We start from the raw sequence: 9,741 nt of genomic DNA, 5'->3' as shown, positions 1-9,741 counted from the left end.
GCAAATTGGATGCTTATCTTGCTGGGATCCTATGACCCCAGCTGACTTCCTGCCCTTTGGGCAGGGGGCTGGACTCAATGATCTCCCGAGGTCCCTTCCAGCCCTAATGTCTATAAAATCTATAAGTACCAGCTAGCTTGGCACTGCTGTACAAGCTCTCCAGGTTTAGCCTCCAAGGGGGCTGGGAGCAGGTCTCTCAGAAGTTTCTCTGGGCAGTTTTATTTTTGGCTTGGACTTGAGCACGCTGAAAGAAATAGTTTCTGCGCACATTGGAGTCTTCCTGCAACTGAATTAAAATTTAGGATGAACAATGCATTTTCCTGGGAAACTTCCCATTTTGAGGGCACTTCACTGGTTTTCCCAGGTCTCCCCCGAAATCTATTTAAAGAGCATTGATTAATTTGCCATGCATGCAGCTCGCTCCACACAGTTATGTGGGCATCCAGAGCATGTCTGAAAGGTTAGTGGGTATGGTTTCATATCTTATAACATCTTCTCTGCACAATGAGGTTTTTCCGTTCAGCTGAACTAGGGTGCTCATCTGCATAGTCCACTGGACCAAAGGTAAGTGAAAACTACAACCCAGTTTCATCTCTTTAACCAAATGTAGGAAAGAAGAACAATTACCAGTAAAATACAACTAAAAAGAAAGGTTAAAACGTAGGGCCCACATGTCTAGCAAGTGATTCGATAACAGCAGAAGTACTTACTGGGTGGGAAAATACTTACTGTCAAGCTGCATTTGGCTTTAAATCATTAAATGTGATTCTAAGCTACACTGAAAAACAAACTAAAAAAAAAAGAACTTAATATTTTGTTCTGACTAAACTCAAATTCCCCCATGTCAGGCAGTGTGCGTGGGAGAAGGTACAACCCTGAGTCTCTGCCAAAGCAAGGTTTCCCCAGCAAGTCTGTACCCCCACACAGCAGAGAAGCGTATGCTGATAACTCCGTGGGTACTTCAGTTCCCTCGCCCTGCACCGTGCAATTCAGCTAGGAATGAAAGTCAATTAAATAACACAAATTAGGCGGCAGACATATGTGGAACACCCAACATCTCAGGTGAAAAGCCACCTTCACTAAATTCTGTGCACAGAATCAATCACAAGAGACCTTTCTGGTTTCCAATAAGCCCAGTTGCTAGCCAAGAGACAACTGCCTACTTGTGACAATGCCCGAGATGCAAGCAGACAGACTCTGTACACCACTAATACAGCACTTCCTTGAATGACTGGACATCACCGACTTGCACTTGAATTCAACTCGTTTGTTGGTGCAGAGTAAAACAGTTTAAAAAACACAGAAAAAAAACAAAACAAAAGAAAGCTTCTCTTTGCAATAACTGATCTGACGGGGAGAAAAAAAAAAAGTCACCTGGAACCTTTAAATAGCTAGAGCTGCCCCCCGGCTCAGGACGCAAGAGTTACCGAGGTCCAGTTAAAAGCACCTCACAAAACAGCACCGTGTTTTGTTCAAGGTGACAGGTAATGAAAAGGAATCACAATATAAAATCAAGTGGGATAATCTCCTTCCAGTTTTTCCAGACCCCACAGGAGTCCAGTGAGCTCCAGCACCCTCTTTGGCAAGTGCACAGACCTCGCTTGCATTTAGCCAGGTCACTCGCTGCCCAAGTGCAAGAAATTCCCCACATACTGCCAAGGCCCGTACTTGTTGAGAGCACTCCAGGTAGCCAATAACCTTGACATAGCCACTCACAAGATTACAGCCCAAAGATTTCTTACAAGTAGATCTAAAGAGGAAAGACTAAGTGCAGAGACCAATACTTTTCATCTGCAACCACTGTTAAACACTATTGCACTGGACTTAACCTTGAGCTAATCTAAAATTTATGGAGTGCAGACACATAATTAAGCATTTACAGTAATTGGCTAGAAGGTAAGCAATCTTCTTCCTCTAGATCCCTTATTATTTCTGTAAAGGCACTTACAGACACAAATTAGGCAGAGCCCCATTGAACACAGTACAGCACAAGTACATAGAGATGGTCCCTGTCCCAGAGAGCCTGCAATCTGGGACTGACAGTTAATATTATGCTAAGGGACAGATAAACTTGGGTAAAGATGACAAAATGAAAGCCAGGCACTCAAAGTAGCAGTCTCTCTCTGAAGTTAAAGCAGCTGCAGATGGCCCCTGCCCTGCCAGTATGAGGTGGTAGCAATCTGCCCACAGCACCGGCCCAGGCAATCAAGCAGGTTATTGACAGTGGCAAAGCTAACAAAGAAAAGGCAGGAGCCAGCGTGGTAGTAGGAGGTTGGGTTTAAAAGACCGAAAAGGCTAAACAGTTTTTCACCCAGCCTCTCTACATTTACTGGCACACAGTCTGTATCCAGCAGACAGATATGCCCGGCTAATGATAGGAAGACCATGTACTGACCCAGGGAGCGCAGCTAACACATCAGGATCACAGCACACCTGCACACCTTTATACCCCAAAAAGCACAATATCTGAACAGATTGCATCTTTTTTCCACTGATAAGAACTGCTGCAAATTAGAATTAACACTGCAATTTAGCATATTATGTTATCAGACTTTATACTTAGCACATAATTATACACAGCTAACCAGATCTTCATTTGTCAACTTAGTCTTATAAAGCCCATTAACAAGAGACTTAAAATCTGTTAAATACTATACTTAGTTTTCAGTGATGTTTGAGTTTTCCTGGTTTCAACTGAGCTGCTTTTGGCAGCCTAGCAAGAAGCTTTAGGGCTTAAAAAGTATTACTGCCCTCCCTGGAGGTACCATAAACACACCTGGAAATGAGCTGATGATCCTGCACAGGATTCCAGTAAACCTACTTCCTCAAAACCTGGTACGAAGGGCAGACATGGACGCATTGTGGTCTGAAGGATTGCCCCTCTGGAGATCCCTGGGCTCCACAGATAACCCTTTGCCAATGACATACACAACAAAGTGCCAGCTCCTCCAAACCCTGCTCAGAGATGCGCCAACTCACAGACGACACCAAAGAGGGAAGCACCACTTGAAAGACAAACCTACAAATTTCAGTTACGAAAAACAACACAAGACAGAACTAGCAGAGACTGCACTCGATGATGGAAAAACTCCACAAAGGAAACTGTTTTTACATCGTTTTACATACCAACTTATGCTGTAAAAACATTTGACTGGCTCCACCTCATCCAAAGCCTGTTTGAAAATGCAGGATTCATTGTAAAGTAATGCTGGAAGGGACCTCATCAGGTCATCTAGGCCAGCCCCCTGCTCAAGGCATGATCCGCCCTGACCAAACCACCCCCAGGCAAGTGAGAAAAGCGTGCTGAAAAGAATATTGCTTGAAGGGAACACACAGCACAAACGACACTGGTCTGTGTGTTGCAAGGTGTACAGACATGAAGTAATGCCCCATTCTCCAAACCCAGGATTTGAATACAAGCACCTGGATACGATGCCTCCATTGCACCATCCCTTATGAGCACCGAGACATGCACTTGCCTACCACAATCCTGACAACTGCTGGATGCCCAGTTTTCTGTCAAAACACTTCAGACTTCAGTCCCCAAGTTGCACACTGGCATCCTATGCAAATTCCTTTTGTTCTAAATGACCCCCAAAAGCTGGTAATTACAGAATAACGTACTGTAATTGCATCAGGTACTTTTGGAAGCTGAAGACAGAGCCTGCAGCTGCTTACATACTATGCAGAGGCAACAAACCTCGAGGAGAGGTACAAAAGGTGCAGCAACATAAATTACATTGATTGCCAGCAACCAAGATGCCTTCTGCTATAGAAAATCAAAAATAAGAGACTGTCAGGAAGGACCGGGTCTTCTCAACCAACAGCAAATCAACTGCCTAGGTCACAGGGATCAGACCCCGCAAATGCGTCTCACTAGGCCACCGAGTATTTTTCCTGGAGTTTTATGCAAGAGAGCTTATAAACGCATACTCGGGGCTGGCTCAGATGCCCAGGCAAACTGCCATTGCTAAAACAGAACTGACAGTCCGGCAGACCAAAAGCAACTCTCGGGCTCCCTCCTGGCCCGTGGTTTGCTAAATCAAAAAGCTAGCTTTGATTCTAGTCAGTGCAACTCTTCAAAGCCAGCATTGTCCCATCTTGCTTGGCTGAAAAGCTGGTGTTGCTGGGGACATCGGAAGCAAATAGAGTACTAATAAAGTGATACGGTTTGGTGTGCTGCCTCTCACCCCTGCATATAGAAAAACAAGCTGTTCTGCCCAGAAACTAAGGATTAGGAAGAGGTTAACCCTACAGCTTTTCCAATTAAACCTTAAATGCAAGTACAGCACCATGGACTGAACTACAGCCAGGTGGGCTGGCGGAGGAAACAGCAGGACTGCACACAATTCCCAGCACGCACTTTCAGTACACAACACAGAAGTTTCAACAGTGAAGCCTTTTAGCTTGATCAGAACTTCAAGCAACGGATACATACTGCAGAATAAGGACAAACGCTTCACTTCACCTGTGTTGGCTAGTCAACTATAAAAGCAGCAAAGCCATCCTGGAGAGTTACAACTTGAGACAGGAATAAACCTAGATTAGAAACGCAGCAGGCTGCTTGGGGATGTCCTGCCCATCCTCTGCTCAAATAGTGCCGACTAGCAAAGCCAGGCCAGTCTCCCCTTGCATATGCAGTCAACATTTGTGCTATTCTTGAGTACAAAAAGTGTCAAGTCCACAGGCGTGGGAGTTAGTTTGTGAGGGTTTGCCCAATCTGACTACGTTGAAACTTGGCCAAAGCCACATAAATTCCCTTTCTATGGAACCCCTTTGATGGCCACGTAACAGAATGGGTGAGGTTTAGCCTATACTGCAGAGACACAGGGGCCAGCATTACCAGAAAAAGACATGGCAGTGACTAACAGTGAATCACAGCTCTTCGGTGGTTTCTTCATTTAAGTGTTAATGCAGCGAATTAAACCCCTGGACTAGCATCAACAGCGAGGCCTTGTCTGCAAGAGACAAGTGCTGTGGTTGAACAAGGTCGGCTTCAAAATCCCTCCAGTGAAACCAGTGCAAACCTCAATAGAGGCACCACCAGTCATCACTTGTTTCTATCAATTCAGCACCTTTCTGGTGAAGCCAACAAAACATATACACCAGTCAGCTGCCAGCCTGAGCTGAGTTAGCACGACTCACTACCATACAGGCAATGAGCCTTGAAACGTCTGACTTGCTTGGAGATGACAAATTTACCTCTTTTCACAACCGTCTTACCAAACAAGGGTGAAAGAAGAAGGAAGGTCCTTAGTGGGCTAGAAAGTTTATGCACCAATGGGTCAACCTGGCAAAGCATAACACTTGTTCTTGTTACCTTTTGAAAATATGATATCCCACCTGGGAGTTTAGTCTTCATTAGGGAACTGAGATTTACCCAAATACTTCCTATTTTCACTATCCCTCCTCCATGCACGGATCAGAAGAGGAGTCCTGAAGACTGACAGTCAGAACTTGGTGCCACTTGCAAAATCAAACTGCCATCAAACAGAGAGACAGGGTTTCACAGGCACCACAGCAGGCACGGGACTTCAGTATTTGCTTCTTTTCTTAACAGGAGCCACGCTGGTAGCTCACCTGCGAGACAGTGCTCTGGTGACTGGCAGTTTAATTCCCCTGATACCTTACACCGCCTTATACCTTCTTGGCACAGAAACTCTCGGCTCAGTGAACCTCAGCAAAATGCTGGGCTACTTTTGGGCAAAACAGTCCAACATCCAGAAGCATGATGGGAAATCCCTTTCCTGGAAAGGTGACACTAAACAAGGCTTGCTTTGATTTTACCTGTTTGGTTTCTTTGCAGCGAGGCTCATCTACCCCTGAGTGTGCCAGCCTCCCTCACAGCAGGGACCCAGGTGCGTTGCAACTTAAGAATGCCTTAAGGGTAACAAGCAGATGGGAGGCAACCTTCCCTAACAAGCCGCTCTGGATGAGAAGGGAGGGCAGACTGCAGCAGGCTCTGCTCTGTCAAAAAACAAAACCCAAAGACCCACTAAACAAGCACCGGGCTCTTCAGGCCCTGGAGGGTCATCCACCAAATTCCAGCCAGGAACAGGAAAGCACTGCCAGCTCGGAGGGGCACCTATCCCACTGCCAAGGTATCCACAATACAAGCTCCCACCAGGAGCTTTTATAATCGACTCTTGTCTACCAGAAGTGACTTAAAGCACAGAAATTTAAGTAGTCCGTGCCACTAGTTGAGCATGCCGGCTGTACAGTTAATATCTGTTATGCTGGATACCTCTCCACCCCATCGGACTTCCAAAAGAGAGGGCCAGGGGTCATAAATGGATGAAAAAATACAGTGCATGTGCTAACCCAAAACCCCCTGTCCTACTCTTAAGATTCACTAGACCTCTATATTAAGTGGCAGGGGAACCTCTACATTAAATGGCAGGTAGCAGTTCTTTTGGAGCATGCAGGCATCGAGAACAGCACCATGTGAGTAATGTTCCAGCGGGTGCCAGAGAAATTAGTGATTCACAACTATCAGCATTTCTTAGGCTTGAGAGAAGTAAGAAGGAGTATACATGATGCACTAATGAATACAGATAAAAAGAAGGGGAAAGTGACTAATGAGCGCGTTGTGCTAGCGCGTCACCGTTCGCAGTGAGACAAATGGTGGTGACATGGGCCAATTCCCATGCGACGTGGCAATGGTGCACCACGGGTGCTGAAGCCAGTAGAGAAGACCTGACACTCACTGCGCAGGAAGTATGAGGGTCATGACTGCCCCATGCCCCTGGTTCACATACGGTCTGGCTACTGTATGTGAGCCAGGAGAACTAGGCTCAGTGAGGAGCAGGCTGAGCTCCCGCCACCCCAGACTCATCTCTAAGCAGCTTGGATCCCGGCTTTTTAAGGAGACAAAGCCCAGAGAAGGGCCTGTGGTCAGGAGCTAGCCACTGAGCCAGACCATCTGCACAGCAATGTTCTCCCACCACAAACTCAGCCATGTGGGTGTTTAGTGCTGCAGATCCCAGCTCTGACTCCACATCCACAGAGGGAGGTTGTCCAGTTCCCCCGGGACAGATGCTGCTGAAGTAGACATCGCCCAGACCCTGTATCCCACACAGCAGAAAAGGACAGCAGCCTGCCAAAGAGTCAGCCCCCATCTCTGGGCATCAGGCAAAGTACAGCGCATGTATTTAGTTAATTAAAAGCTTTGGGTACCCACTCCAGCAAGTGGCACCCTGATTGGGGAATGGTTCAATCAGCATGTTGCACAGTAACTACTCTGAAGTCTCATGAGCCCAAGCATATTATATATTTAGCTTGCAGACAGGCTGCAAGGTTTAGCACAGGCAGGTCTGACTCTAAAGACCCGGTGGCACATTGCAGAGGAGTTAACGCCACCGCCATGATCTCACTGCTCATGGATCATGTGCAGACTGCAGAATACCACTGGGACAGCCATGGTCTAGCAGCCAGTGTCGCAACTTCCAAGCTCTCAGTCTAACACTAAGTCCCGCTATGTCCAACACTTACCCACATGTCAGGGGCAAACTGAGGCAGAAACTAACCCACTGACATGTATGAGCACCCAGCAAACATGCTATTATGTGTCAATCGCACCACTGCACACATACAATGATACCTTCCTCAGAAAGGGCCAGAGAAACATCACAGGTGTTTCTGCAAAGACCGAAGCAGGTGTGTGCACCCAGTGCAGAGTCGGAGCAAGCCAGTAATCCAGGGCTGCCAAAAGGAGGCATGAGAAGGGGGCAGAGAGCAGTGAGGGCTGGGCAATATCACACGGGTATCTGTGGAGAGGAACAGGGGGGTGGGGAAGGGAGGGGGAAGAGTCCCTTTCCTCCTCCCTGCAGGCCATAAAAGATTTTTTTTAAAAGGCGCACAGAGCTTTTCTAGACTCCACAACACAACAGAGCATGCAGGCAGCAGCTCTGCAATACACACAAAACCCCTTGTTTCAGCACACACTGTTCCACTCTTCTGCAAGAACGTGGCACTGAAAGCAACTTCAGTGCCTGATCAGAGCTGGAATGCTAATGAAGTCACTCAGATGATTTATCCATGGAAATGGTGCAGAAAACAATTCATTCAAGATTAGCACAAAAACAAAAGCCTTTCTTGTGAAATGCCACAACAAACAAGAGAAGGGGGAACACGAGACAGGAAACAGAAAGGCAAAACACAAAACTAGATATCCTGCAGGTGCCCGACGAATCCTACTCAGAGCAACAGCTCCAGTTTCTGCCCTGCCAGCAGAAGAGCCTCTTGCAGCACACTCAATTCCAAGTTTGCATAACCAGAGACTGAACGTAAATTACTGGCTTGGTTCATACAAAATCACCAAACTGTTCCTTTCTGTTTCAACAACTTGTGCAGAGACAACTCTGAACCCCAGCTTCCTACCCGCTGGGACAACCAACGTTCCCACTGACACGCAGTCAAGAAGTGAAATCCAGCTGTAGTCAAGTGACCATCTTCTGCGTCAGCAAGGCCCATCAGGCCCCTGTTGTTAAGCAGAGGTGGCACCTGTCAACAGTCTGCGTGTCAATGCAGCTTTGAATGGCTGTCAAACTCGACATGGCTTGAGATTATCATACATTTGACTCAACCAAAAGTTTTGGGGGTCCCGTGCCCCCTTTCAGATGGGCTGGGAGAGAGGAACCTACAGGGTTTAAGCAGAAACATTCAGGCACCGCGCTGAAATCCTCGTGACTCGTGAAGTATCTACAGCAAACAGAAACAATTATACATCTCAGATCAACAGGCACCCTCCCAAATCAGACAGGGCAGTCTGACAAACCTCAGGCTGTTCAAACCAATTTCATCTTCAGCATTATTTTAAAACCTGGAACAACCTCCACATTTTCAAAACGAGATGTTTGCTGGGATCGTTTCTCGGGCTGGAAGCGTTCCAGCGCGAGGGCCACCAAAGAGCAAACAAGCTTCTCCCAAAGAGAAGATGAAAGGGGGCCAAGTTTGTTCAGGGATTCAAATGCTGAATTTTAATGCTGCACGATCCAGCCGTCAGTGCAACTGCAACAGGAAGAGGCCACTGGCACTCTGCAGCGGCGCTGCACTTGTGTTTCAGGATCAAAGCCGCCTTTAAGACCATCACATGGGGCCATTTCACAGACAGCCCTACTTTCCTCCAGTTCTTTGCGTCGAAATCGGATGAGTAAATGCATTAGGAGCCCCTTGCTGCTGCCAAGGCCGTGTGAAACAGCAAACCTGCCAGGCCAGGCCAGGCCAGGCCAGTCCAGCCGTTCCCGATTCCACCTCCAGACCACAGCGCCGTGGGTTTCAGACGCAGCTTGAAACCAGACGTGGCTTTTGCTCCCCTCCCGGTTCAGACCCGGTCCGCTGGGAGGAGCGACGGGGGGCACAACCGTCCGGCGACGGGCCAAGCGGCTGGCCTGCACTCGCGCCCCGCGGCAGAGGCAGGCTCGGAGGCACCAGCCCTCCGGGCCCGCTGAAACCCGGCTCGCGCGCCCGGCTCGGTCTCTGCTACCCAGCGCCCGACTGGGATGGAAGCAGCAGCCAGGGGCGGGGGAGAGCGGGGGGCGAGGGGCGCAGAGCTCACGGCGGGGACGCGGGACCGGGCAGCTCACCCCCCGCCCACCGGGACGCCAGCACGGGGCCACGAAGTGTCCCCCACCCTGACCTGCCGCCACTCGGCGTGGCTGCCACGGGCCGGCGGCACGAGGATGATGAAGGGCTGGTGCCCCCCCCGAGGTCCCGACTTCAGGGGCCAAGACGGCGAGCGGG

This window comes from Crocodylus porosus, unplaced genomic scaffold (assembly GCF_001723895.1).
Source record: "Crocodylus porosus isolate Cpor-Errol unplaced genomic scaffold, CroPor_comp1, whole genome shotgun sequence".
NCBI classification, from domain to species: domain Eukaryota; kingdom Metazoa; phylum Chordata; order Crocodylia; family Crocodylidae; genus Crocodylus; species Crocodylus porosus.
The sequence above is the reverse complement of the archived record's forward strand: the minus strand, read 5'-3'. Positions refer to the sequence as shown.